Source organism: Aegilops tauschii, chromosome 7 (genome assembly GCF_002575655.3).
Source record: "Aegilops tauschii subsp. strangulata cultivar AL8/78 chromosome 7, Aet v6.0, whole genome shotgun sequence".
Classification (NCBI taxonomy): domain Eukaryota; kingdom Viridiplantae; phylum Streptophyta; class Magnoliopsida; order Poales; family Poaceae; genus Aegilops; species Aegilops tauschii.
In genome coordinates, this window is record NC_053041.3 from 344,126,702 (window position 1) to 344,139,014 (window position 12,313).

The following is a 12,313-nucleotide window of genomic DNA, read 5'->3' on the forward strand; positions in this document are numbered from 1 at the left end:
TTTTTTTTTTTTTGCGAAAAAAATCACTATAATGGCGAGTGTCTCAAAACTCTTCCCAGGTCAAACTGACAGGATGGGCACAAAATTTTTTGACTATTTTTTTTTTCGGAAATCAGGGCAGCGACGACGAAAAAGTGCGACAAAAAATCACTATGATGGCGAGTGTCTCAAAACACTACCCGGGGCCTAAAAATAGGATAGGGAAAAAATATTTTTTGTTGCCGAAATTTTGGCCTAAAAACTGCCCGGGGGTCTCCAGACTTTTTTTTTTTTCCGAGACCTACTCAGGCAAGGAAACACGAAACGGAAAATATATGGATCTCTAAAACAAACCGACTATGAAAAGAACTCGGATTGGTGGTGGATATATGGCGGTAGTATATGGCAGCGGTGGTGGTATATGGATACGGATTCAAAGCGGTGGCGGATAAGCAATGGTGGTAGATGGCAAGGCGATGATGATGGTGCGGCGGCGGCGTGACAACTTATGACCAGAACTCGAAACTCTAAAAGACTAGACTCTAAGACCAGCAACTTGACACGACGATGCAACCGCAAATTCAACAAAGCAAAAACCCTAAAAAGATTATGCAAAGGCTCAGATTGGTTCGGATATGATGAACTAACCCTAATTTTTTTTTGTGGCTTTTTCGTGGACTGTAGGTATGAAGAACAGACTCGATCTAAACGACGAAAAACTGTAAAATCTCACCGAGCAACCTGGAAATCTGATACCACTTGATAGAGGCAAAGGTGTCCCGTCTTTCGATGAGATGATGAATATCGCTTTGATGGAAGTCGACTTTGACGATCCGACTACGAACGTGCGAGGACGTCGCGCCTTAGCAATCGCTAAACCAACTCCGAGAGGTTATCGACCACGCCGGAGCACGATCAACCTGACCACGAGGGTCTGTTTCCTGCGAGCAAACGAAGAACAGGCAAGAAACTGAGATTGCAATCTGGATATTGCGAATATAAGATGAAAGCTTTATTGATCAAGGTGGGGTTCTGTGACGCCTTTGTCTGGTCGCTGAACACAAACGAAGTACGCGAAGTTGCAGCTATGGCGAACTTTTAATCTAAACAAAACCCAAAGTCTAAACGACGCCCTAAGGGCTGTATATATGGAGGAAGAGGGGGGGAATTTCGTGGCCCTTGAGGAAGGGGTCCGAAACCAACCCTATCTCTTGTTTCCCCACACATACGGACTCTAAAAACAGCCTATACTTATGTATTTCGAAATTACATGGGCCTGGCCCAATAATAAGGTGACGCAGCACCTAGAATAACCTCTGGACGAAAGTTATGAAGTAGCATCTTGTATATTTCGTCCAAGGCTTCATGCACGCATTATGGTGGCTTCAACGTCCTGAAATCATCACTTGTAACTCCGTTCTTGTTCCCCATGCGCATGCCATCATCTCCATGCTTGTTCTTGCTCCAATGTTCATCCTTCTCAAAGCTAGGCCCTTCATTTGTAAGCAAAACAAATGTATCCAATTTAGGCAGCATCATATTCTCATGAACATTAGAATCATTAGCAAGAAACGAAAGTACCTGGTAATTTAATTGGCGTGCGCGAGCTCTAGTAATTGGTCCAGTATGTATAGCAGCAGGGCCTGTGGGTGTAATAATTGTATTGATGTCCTCATCAGCCTGGCCCAATAATAAGGTGACGCAGCACCTAAAATAGCCTCTGGACGAAAGTTATGAAGTAGCATCTTGTATATTTCGTCCAAGGCTTCATGCACGCATTATGGTGGCTTCAACGTCCTGAAATCATCACTTGTAACTCCGTTCTTGTCCCCTATGCGCATGCCAGCATCTCCATGCTTCTTCTTGCTCCAATGTTCATCCTTCTCAAAGCTAGGCCCTTCATTTGTAAGCAAAACAAATGTATCCAATTTAGGCAGCATCATATTCTCATGAACATTAGAATCATTACCAAGAAACGAAAGTACCTGGTAATTTAATTGGCGTGCGCGAGCTCTAGTAATTGGTCCAGTATGTATAGCAGCAGGGGCTGTGGGTGTAACAATGGTATTGATGTCCTCATCAGCGCTTGAAGTAGCATCCATGTCTTACATGCGGAAAGGAAGATTCGGAAAGGAGCGAATTCACCTTAGGTCCAATGGCGTATGCTTGAGGTCTCAACATGAGGGCACTTGGGGCTTGGGGAGAAGTCGTAGTGTACATGGGGATGATCGTAGGATGCTCCGCATCAATGTTCCTCTTCCGTTCGTCTTAAATAAGTACTCTCTCCGTTCCTAAATACAAGTCTTTGTATAGATTCCACCATGGACTACATATGGAGCAAAATGAGTGAATCTACACTCTAAAATGTATCTGTATACATCTGTATGTGATTCATAGTGGAAATCTCTACAAAGACTTATATTTTGGAACGGAGGGAGTACAGTATGTTCCTTGTAGTGAAGATGAGCAAGGACATTTGCAGTGTAGAGGTCTATACGGTCGGTTGTGATGGACACTTTGAACTCTTCGGGCATCTTTGATTCATAGAATTTTGTAAACATAAGAATAGGATTTGTAGTGGCCTGCCCACTTGAATCCTATAAGAATAGCAAGGAAATGCGGGGAGCTGTGTGGCCTTTGAGAGTTACACTGATATTAATAGTACCGCACCTTCAGTTGAAGAGAGATGGTATTCGAAGCCTTTCTAGCCGTATCGGCAATACTAGCACATATATTCCAGCAAGTTCCACTTTGCTGATTTTACTCTGATGCTTACGGTTTTCCCGTTATATCTACACTATGCTATGTGTAGCTGCTTTGTGTCGCACTAGCAGCAGTCCACTCTTGAAGCTAAACACACCAATCATAAGTCCAAAGCTTACTTCTTCAAATACGCATTGTGATATGATACTGATATTAGTTAACAGACACACATTTAATTTGTCAGTTAATGCTCCCACTTGATTTTCCAAATGCATGTGGCCACATATAGAGAGACAGCATGGAATTGCATTTCTTTGGGCGTTGTGATTCATCATGAGTGGGCAACCAACATTGTATGCAATGAAGCGGAACCTCAAGAATATGCTTCCTGTTCTATTCTTTAACATATTCCTCTTTTGTTATTCTGTATTTAGTACGTACAGTATGTTCCTTGTCAGGAAGGGGAGCAGGGACATCTGCAGTCAACAGCTGATAGAGCTGGCCTGTACGTGATCGATATAACACCATATTTTCCAGCCAGTTCCACATTCCTTATTTATATATCGTGGTTATGGTGAACCCCTTTTATGTACACTACGATCTGCCTAGTTGCTGTGTGCTCCTGTTATCATGGTTTGGCAATAAACTCTCTATACAGTATATTATGAACCTATCATCTGCCAACTATCCTTACTTCTGGAGCCTATTTTTTGTGTACTTGTGCCAGATTATATTAATGCACGCACCATATTACAGCACACATGAGCTCTCTCATCAGAATCCAGTGATAGCACACAAGGGTTTACAGGGGCGCCCCTATATTAGAATATCATGTGCATTACAAAGATAATCTCACTACTATTTATGTTTTCATGGTTCTCAGATATTATACGTAATTACAGTGAATATCTGAATCCGCGCATCAGAAGAATATTGTGGAACACTACAATGACTTACAAAATTGGCACCAAGGCATTGAGTGCCATTCTGGATGCAATGAAACTAATCGCTCCCCACCTGTAGATTCTTGTTCAGAATATGATCCTAATGACTATTCTAACCTCGAGGAGTGAAAGGCAGATGGCCTGTCCTGTTCACCCATCAAGGTGCCTGTTCTAATTTGGCAAGGTTTTACTGATTGCGCGTATCTTGCATATGTTGTCTTACATTTCTTCTACTTTGTTGCACCGCCATCTTCTTAGTTTACTCATCATATATGTCGAGATGCCATGCCCATCCATTATCAATACATATTCCATCTATCATCATACCATATTTTTCCACTCAAATGTTGTTCTTGTGCATCAGACATCAAAAAGAAAGAGGGTGATTGCCGAACCTGAAGGAGCACCAACAAAGTTGATAGAGGCAAAGGTGTCCTGTCTTTCGATGAGATGGTGGTTATCGTTTTGGAGGAAGTCGACTTTGACGTCCGACTACGAACGTGCGAGGACATCGCGCCTTAGCAATCGCTAAACCAACTCCGAGAGGTTATTGACCACGCCGGAGCACGATCAACCTGACCACGAAGTTCTGTTTCCTGCAGGCAAATGAAGAACAAGCAAGAAACTAAGATTGCAATCTGGATATTGCGAATATAAGAGGAAAGCTTTATTGATCAAGGTGGGGTTCTGATGAGGACATGACTACCTTGGATACGACCAAAAATATTGCATACATGCATATTTGTCAGGTGATCTCTAGTGCAAACTATTCAATAATCTATTTATGTTATCCAGAACAAAAATACTTCACACACTTTTGTGTTTTGTCTAATTGCAGGTGTATGGGACATTTGTACAATCCACATATGACGATAAGGCAAAAGAAGAAGTTTACGTTCTGTTCAAAAAGTCCTCTCACGTCACTTTTGGGCCAAGAGAAGATAGAGTCCAAGTCTCTCACGTTCTGGATTCAGATTCGGACTGCACAGACATACCTGACTCAAAACGCCAACAACTTTTTCATACGAACTCTGAATTGGGTGATTCTTTTTTTGTTGGAAAGTATATTTCGTCCTCTTTCCAACCCAATTGGATTCACCTTTAAATTCGTCCGGAGCATTGAGATATGGACGAAACAATCTGACGCTACAGCAGAATCTGAGTCAAACAACAAGTCCAAAGGTGTTGCATCACCTCCACTTGGGCCCATGAGCCTTGTACGACCTAGGGTTGGTTTTAGGCTGCCTTGGGACGTCCTCCCACCTCCTTGGCCACCACCCCTTGCTCCTATATAAGTAGATCCATCTAGTCGCTTTTTCCTTGGGATTTGTTTAGTTAAAAATTAGCCATTGCAACTTCGTGTACTTCATTTGTGTCCAACGACCAGACCAAGCCCGCTTACGGATCCCCACCATTATCAATACTTCATAATATATATTCGCAATATTCAGATTGCTTTATCATATTCTTGCTCGTTCTTCGATTGCTTGCAGGAATAGACCTTCATGGTCAGGCTGATTGTGCTTCCAGCATCGTCAGTAACCTCGGGAGATTGGTTTAGCGATTGCTAAGGCGCAATGTCGTGCACGTTTGTAGTCGGATCATCAAAGTTGGCTCCACCAAATCGATAGTTATCATCTCATCGAAAGATCGGGACACCCTCGCCTCTATCAGGTGGTATCAGTTTTCAGGTTGCTCGGTGAGAATTTCCAGTTTCCCCTAGATTAGATTTATTTTCTTACCTATTGTCCAAGAAAAAGCCACAAAAAGTTAGATCTATTCATCCTTTTGTCCAAGCCAGTCTGAGCCTTTGCAATTTTCTTTTCATTGTGTTGCATTATTGAATTATCGGTTGCATCGTCGTGTCGAGTTGCTGGTCTTAGGGTCTAGTTCGTTTTGAGTTTCGAGTTCTGTTCACATTAGTCACGTTGCCGCTGCATCGTTATCCCTTCCGCTGTCCACCACACCATCCATCAATTTCCACCACGTGCTACCCATAGTTCATTGTCACAATCATAGTTGAGGTCGTTCACATCTTCGCTTGATCCAATCTGCATCTTATCTAGTTTGTCTTGGAAAGAGGGAGAAAAAAAAGACAGAGAAAAAAAAGAAAAAAAGTCAGAGAAAAAAAGAGAGAAAGAAAAAGAAAAAAAGTGTGAGGAAAAAAAAGAGAAAAAACACAAAATTCGGATCTATCTAGACTCAATCTCGTAGTTGAATTCAGATTGGAATCTGTTTTGTGCACTGTTCAGTAAAACAGGCATAACTTCCTCATACGATATCCGTTTTGGCTCCGCGAGTACTCAAATGATAGCTAGCGACGAGCCGCATCTAAATAGTTGCAGAGACAAGTTCACTATTTGGCACCTCAAAATCGGCTTCTAAATAGGTCTTTTTGCCCTCCGAAGTTCGCGACACAGTTTATTCTAGTTTTTCAAGCCAGTTTTAGAATTTTTTGACTCCTCATATCAACTCGGAATTGAGTGATTCCTTTTGCGTTTGAAAGCTTGAGTCAGTGCCATTCTTGAGAAAAGTTATCAGAAAATTGGTTCAAACTTTTCAAGAGGAAAGTTGGAGAGAGAGTTGTTGTATATCCTGCTTGGCAGTTGTTTTTCATCATTATCTTTACTGCCGTGCTGATCTTCACTTATATCTTGCTGTCCAGAGCTACTTAGTATCCTTCATTGATGCTAGTTGTGCTACACCGTGACTTCATTAGTGTTCTAGGCTCGCGTCTCTTGTCCGATCTAGCCTAGGACCAGCACAGTACCGCCGTTGAGCGTTTATTCAACATTGCATCTCTGAATTGATTATTGCTAATATTTTGCTACCATATATAGCCAACCCAGCTCCACATATTTCTGCACCGTGTATACGTACGTTCCCCTGGCAATCGCTTCACACAATCTTCAGAGTTATTTGACACCGCTGGTTGCCTGTCACCACCTGCTGCTTGGTAAGAACTTGTAAGATATTGATATTTGCTTTACTGTGAGCGCTTTACCACCACATCCTAGTAGTTCATAGGAACATTATTCTTGAATTTTGTTTCTTGTTTCTACTAATCATCACAGGATCTAGAGTCAATTCATGGGGTTTGTCGATTGTGGGAGACGTGCCATCACCTATGCAAATACCACAACCGTCACGAGAGGTGCACAAACATCCAAATGCACATGATCAGGTTAATGTTTCTATACCACCATTTAATGGTCGTTTTAGACCTGCTTTATATATTGAATGGGAGTTTGACATAAATAATATATTTGCTTCCAATAATTTTGATGTACGTAAAAAAGTTAAGGTTGCGGTTGGTTCTTTCACTGGTTATGCTGTAGTTTGGTGGAGTGAATATTGTCGGTTACACCCTAATGATATACCAACTACTTGGGATGATTTGAAACTTGCCATGCGACATACATGAGTTCCTGCTTATTATACTCGTGACATGATTACAAAGTTGCAACATTTAAAACAAAGTAGTGACACCGTAACGAAATATTTGATACTTTACAAACTACCTTGCTGCATTCCTCTTTAGAAGAAAGTGAAGAAGATTTTATGGATAGATTTTGGGGAGGATTAAATCGTGACATTCAGGAGATACTAATTCGTGAAGAGTGTTATTGATAGAGGCAAAGGTGTCCCGTCTTTCGATGAGATGATGGATATCGCTTTGGTGGAAGTCGACTTTGACGATCCGACTACGAACGTGCGAGGACGTCGCGCCTTAGCAATCGCTAAACCAACTCCGAGAGGTTATCGACCACGCCGGAGCACGATCAACCTGACCACGAGGGTCTGTTTCCTGCGAGTAAACGAAGAACAAGCAAGAAACTGAGATTGCAATCCGGATATTGCGAATATAAGATGAAAGCTTTATTGATCAAGGTGGGGTTCTGTGACGCCTTTGTCTGGTCGCTGAACACAAACGAAGTACGCGAAGTTGCAGCTAGGGCGAACTTTTAATCTAAACAAAACCCAAAGTCTAAACGACGCCCTAAGGGCTGTATATATGGAGGAAGAGGGGGGGAATTTCGTGGCCCTTGAGGAAGGGGTCCGAAACCAACCCTATCTCTTGTTTCCCCACACATACGGACTCTAAAAACAGCCTATACTTATGTATTTCGAAATTACATGGGCCTGGCCCAATAATAAGGTGACGCAGCACCTAGAATAGCCTCTGGACGAAAGTTATGAAGTAGCATCTCGTATATTTCGTCCAAGGCTTCATGCACGCATTATGGTGGCTTCAACGTCCTGAAATCATCACTTGTAACTCCGTTCTTGTTCCCCATGCGCATGCCATCATCTCCATGCTTGTTCTTGCTCCAATGTTCATCCTTCTCAAAGCTAGGCCCTTCATTTGTAAGCAAAACAAATGTATCCAATTTAGGCAGCATCATATTCTCATGAACATTAGAATCATTAGCAAGAAACGAAAGTACCTGGTAATTTAATTGGCGTGCGCGAGCTCTAGTAATTGGTCCAGTATGTATAGCAGCAGGGCCTGTGGGTGTAACAATTGTATTGATGTCCTCATCAGTTATCCTATGGACCATTTGTTTCATCTTGCTTGCAAAGGTGAACAGGAAATAAAACAACGTGTTGCCCACAAGGAGAACAAGCGCGAGATGCACATTCCAAGAGTTGATACGGTTGTCCCTTCAACTACTAGGCATACTATGACAACCACATCCGTTGTTGTGAGGACTACATCACCTCCATCATGTGACACATCATCACCGAGAGTGCCTACATCATCTGAGTTGATCATAAGAGGTAATGACAAAGGTACTAATCTTCCACCTCCACATGAGTATGATGAATGTCTTGTCAATTTAAGTGCACCATGCGGTGAGCTACCCACTACTTTGATCACACCAGCTACTTTAGAGGACTACGTTGATGATTTGACTTTTCCATGTGCTCAAACAATTTTGAGTGAACCCATTCAATTAACCATCGATGCAAAAGAATCAAGTGAATCAGGGAATAAATCAGATCTGGATCAAAATATGTTTGAAAATAATTGTGCCAATGTTTAATCATTTTGATATGACCTCTAACTTTGGTGATGGTTCATCAATGTTGGGATGGTTTAATGATAAGCATTGTCAATCTTTTGATATGAATAACAGCTTCACTTATATGTGCAAACTGAGTTGTAATATTTTCATGCCTTTGAATTCTTGTGAAAATATATTGGCTTTACATTTCACGACTTTTGAAGGGTGCTCTTGTATAACTGTGTCACATGTGCACCAAATGAGATCAGTAAAAACGGATGACATATACATATACAACGTGTACACCTTGTCTCTTTTGTTAGCCAGATTTCAGATTAAGCAACGCCGAGGACGGCTTTGTTTTCAAGAAGGGGAGGATGATGAGGACATGACTACCTTGGATACGACCAAAAATATTGCATACATGCATATTTGTCAGGTGATCTCTAGTGCAAACTATTCAATAATCTATTTATGTTATCCAGAACAAAAATACTTCACACACTTTTGTGTTTTGTCTAATTGCAGGTGTATGGGACATTTGTACAATCCACATATGAAGATAAGGCAAAAGAAGAAGTTTACGTTCTGTTCAAAAAGTCCTCTCACGTCACTTTTGGGCCAAGAGAAGATAGAGTCCAAGTCTCTCACGTTCTGGATTCAGATTCGGACTGCACAGACATACCTGACTCAAAACGCCAATAACTTTTTCATACGAACTCCGAATTGGGTGATTCTTTTTTTGTTGGAAAGTAGATTTCGTCCTCTTTCCAACCCAATTGGATTCACCTTTAAATTCGTCCGGAGCATTGAGATATGGACGAAACAATCTAACGCTGCAGCAGAATCCGAGTCAAACAACAAGTCCAAAGGTGTTGCATCACCTCCACTTGGGCCCATGAGCCTTGTACGACCTAGGGTTGGTTTTAGGCTGCCTTGGGACATCCTCCCACCTCCTTGGCCACCACCCCTTGCTCCTATATAAGTAGATCCATCTAGTAGCTTTTTCCTTGGGATTTGTTTAGTTAAAAGTAAGCCATTGCAACTTCGTGTACTTCGTTTGTGTCCAACGACCAGACCAAGACCGCTTACGGATCCCCACCATTATCAATACTTCATAATATATATTCGCAATATTCAGATTGCTTTATCATATTCTTGCTCGTTCTTCGATTGCTTGCAGGAATAGACCTTCATGGTCAGGCTGATTGTGCTTCCAGCATCGCCAGTAACCTCGGGAGATTGGTTTAGCGATTGCTAAGGGGCAACGACGTGCACGTTTGTAGTCGGATCGTCAAAGTCGGCTCCACCAAATCAATAGTTATCATCTCCTCGAAAGATCGGGACACCCTCGCCTCTATCAGGTTGTGTGACGCCTTTGTCTGGTCGTTGTACAAAAACGAAGTACGCGAAGTTGCAGCTATGGCGAACTTTTAATCTAAACAAAACCCAAAGTCTAAACGGTGCCCTAAGGGCTGTATATATGGAGGAATAGGGGGGAATTTCGTGGCCCTCGTGGAAGGGGTCCGAAACTAACCCTATCTCTTGTTTCCCCACACATACGGACTCTAAAAACAGCCTATACTTATGTATTTCGAAATTACATGGGCCTGGCCCAATAATAAGGTGACGCAGCACCTAGAATAGCCTCTGGACGAAATTGATGAAGTGGCATCTTGTATATTTCGTCCAAGGCTTCATTCACTCCTTATGGTGGCTTCAAAGTCCTGAAATCATCACTTGTAACTCCGTTCTTGTTCCCCTTGCGCATGCCATCAACTCCATGCTTGTTCTTGCTCCAATGTTCATCCTTATCCAAGCTAGGCCCTTCATTTGTAAGCAAAAGAAAAGTATCCAATCTAGGCAGCATCATATTCTCATGAACATTAGAATCATTACCAAGAAACGAAAGTACCTGGTAATTTAATTGGCGTGCGCGAGCTCTAGTAATTGGTCCATTATATGTAACAGTAGGGGCTGTGGGTGTAACAATGGTATTGATGTCCTCATCATCCTCCCCTTCTTGAAATGAAGTCGTCCTCGACGGAAGCTCATCTTCCTCACCCAAATAAGGGTTCAAATCTGCAATGTTAAAAGTGGGACTAACCCCAAAATCTGCAGGTAGCTCAAGTTTATACGCATTATCATTTATTTTCTCTAACACCTTAAAAGGACCATCAGCACGTGGCATTAGCTTTGATTTGCGCAAATTAGGAAATCTATCCTTACGCTAATGTAACCAAACAAGATCTCCAGGTGCAAACACAACATGTTTTCTACCCTTATCTCCAGCAAGTTTATATTTAGCGTTCATACGCTCAATGTTTTCCTTAGTTAACTCATGCATTTTTAAAATCAATTTAGCACGTTCTTTAGCATCAAAATTAACCTTCTCCGAAGAAGGAAGAGGCAACAAATCAATTGGTGCACGAGGTAGGAAACCATACACAATTTCAAAAGGGCACATCTTAGTAGTAGAATGCAATGAACGATTATAAGCAAATTCAATATGAGGCAAGCATTCTTCCCACATTTTCTTATTATTCTTCAAAACAGCCCTAAGCATAGTAGACAATGTTCTATTGACTACTTCAGTTTGTCCATCAGTTTGGGGGTGACAAGTCGTACTAAAAAGCAGTTTAGTCCCCAACTTAGCCCATAAACATCTCCAAAAGTGGCTAAGAAATTTAGTATCATGATCTGAAACAATAGTATTTGGCACACCATGCAAGCGAATAATTTCACGAAAGAACAAATCAGCAACATTAACAACATCATCACTTTTATGACATGGTATAAAGTGTGCCATTTTCGAGAATCTATCCACGACAACAAATATGCTATCCCTCCCCTTCTTTGTTCGAGGTAAACCTAAAACAAAGTCCATAGATATATCCTCCCAAGGAACACTAGGTACAGGCAAAGGCATATATAAACCATGAGGATTGAGTCATGACTTAGCTTCTTGACATGTAGTGCAGCTAGCAACAAAACGCTCAACATCCCGTCTCACCTTTGGCCAAAAGAAATGTGTAGCAAGTACGTCCTCCGTCTTCTTCACGCCAAAGTGGCCCATTAGTCCTCCTCCATGCGCCTCCTGCAACAACAAAAGACGAACGAAGCAAGCTGGAATGCATAGCTTGTTAGCACGAAACACAAATCCATCGTTAACGACGAACTTGTTCCATGTTCTATCTTCTTTACAATTCTGCAATACATCTTTAAATTCAGCATCATGCACATATTGATCTTTGATGGTCTCCAAACCAAATATTTTAAAGTCAAGTTGTGAAAGCATAGTATAACAACGAGACAATGCATCAGCAATAATATTTTCTTTACCCTTCTTGTGTTTAATGACATAAGGGAAAGTCTCAATGAATTCAACCCATTTAGCATGTCTACGGTTCAGTTTTGCTTGACTTTTAATGTGTTTCAATGATTCATGATCAGAATGTATAACAAATTCTTTGGGCCATAAATAATGTTGCCATGTTTCTAAAGTCCGAACAATGTCTTATTAAAATCAGGAAGTTGGAGTAAAGTAGCATGTGTCAACTTATCTTTCAATACCGTGAAGGCTTCTTCCTGTGCGGTACCCCAAACAAAAGGCACATCCTTCTTTGTAAGCTCGTTGATAGGTGCAGCAATGGTGCTAAAATCTCTCACAAAACGCCT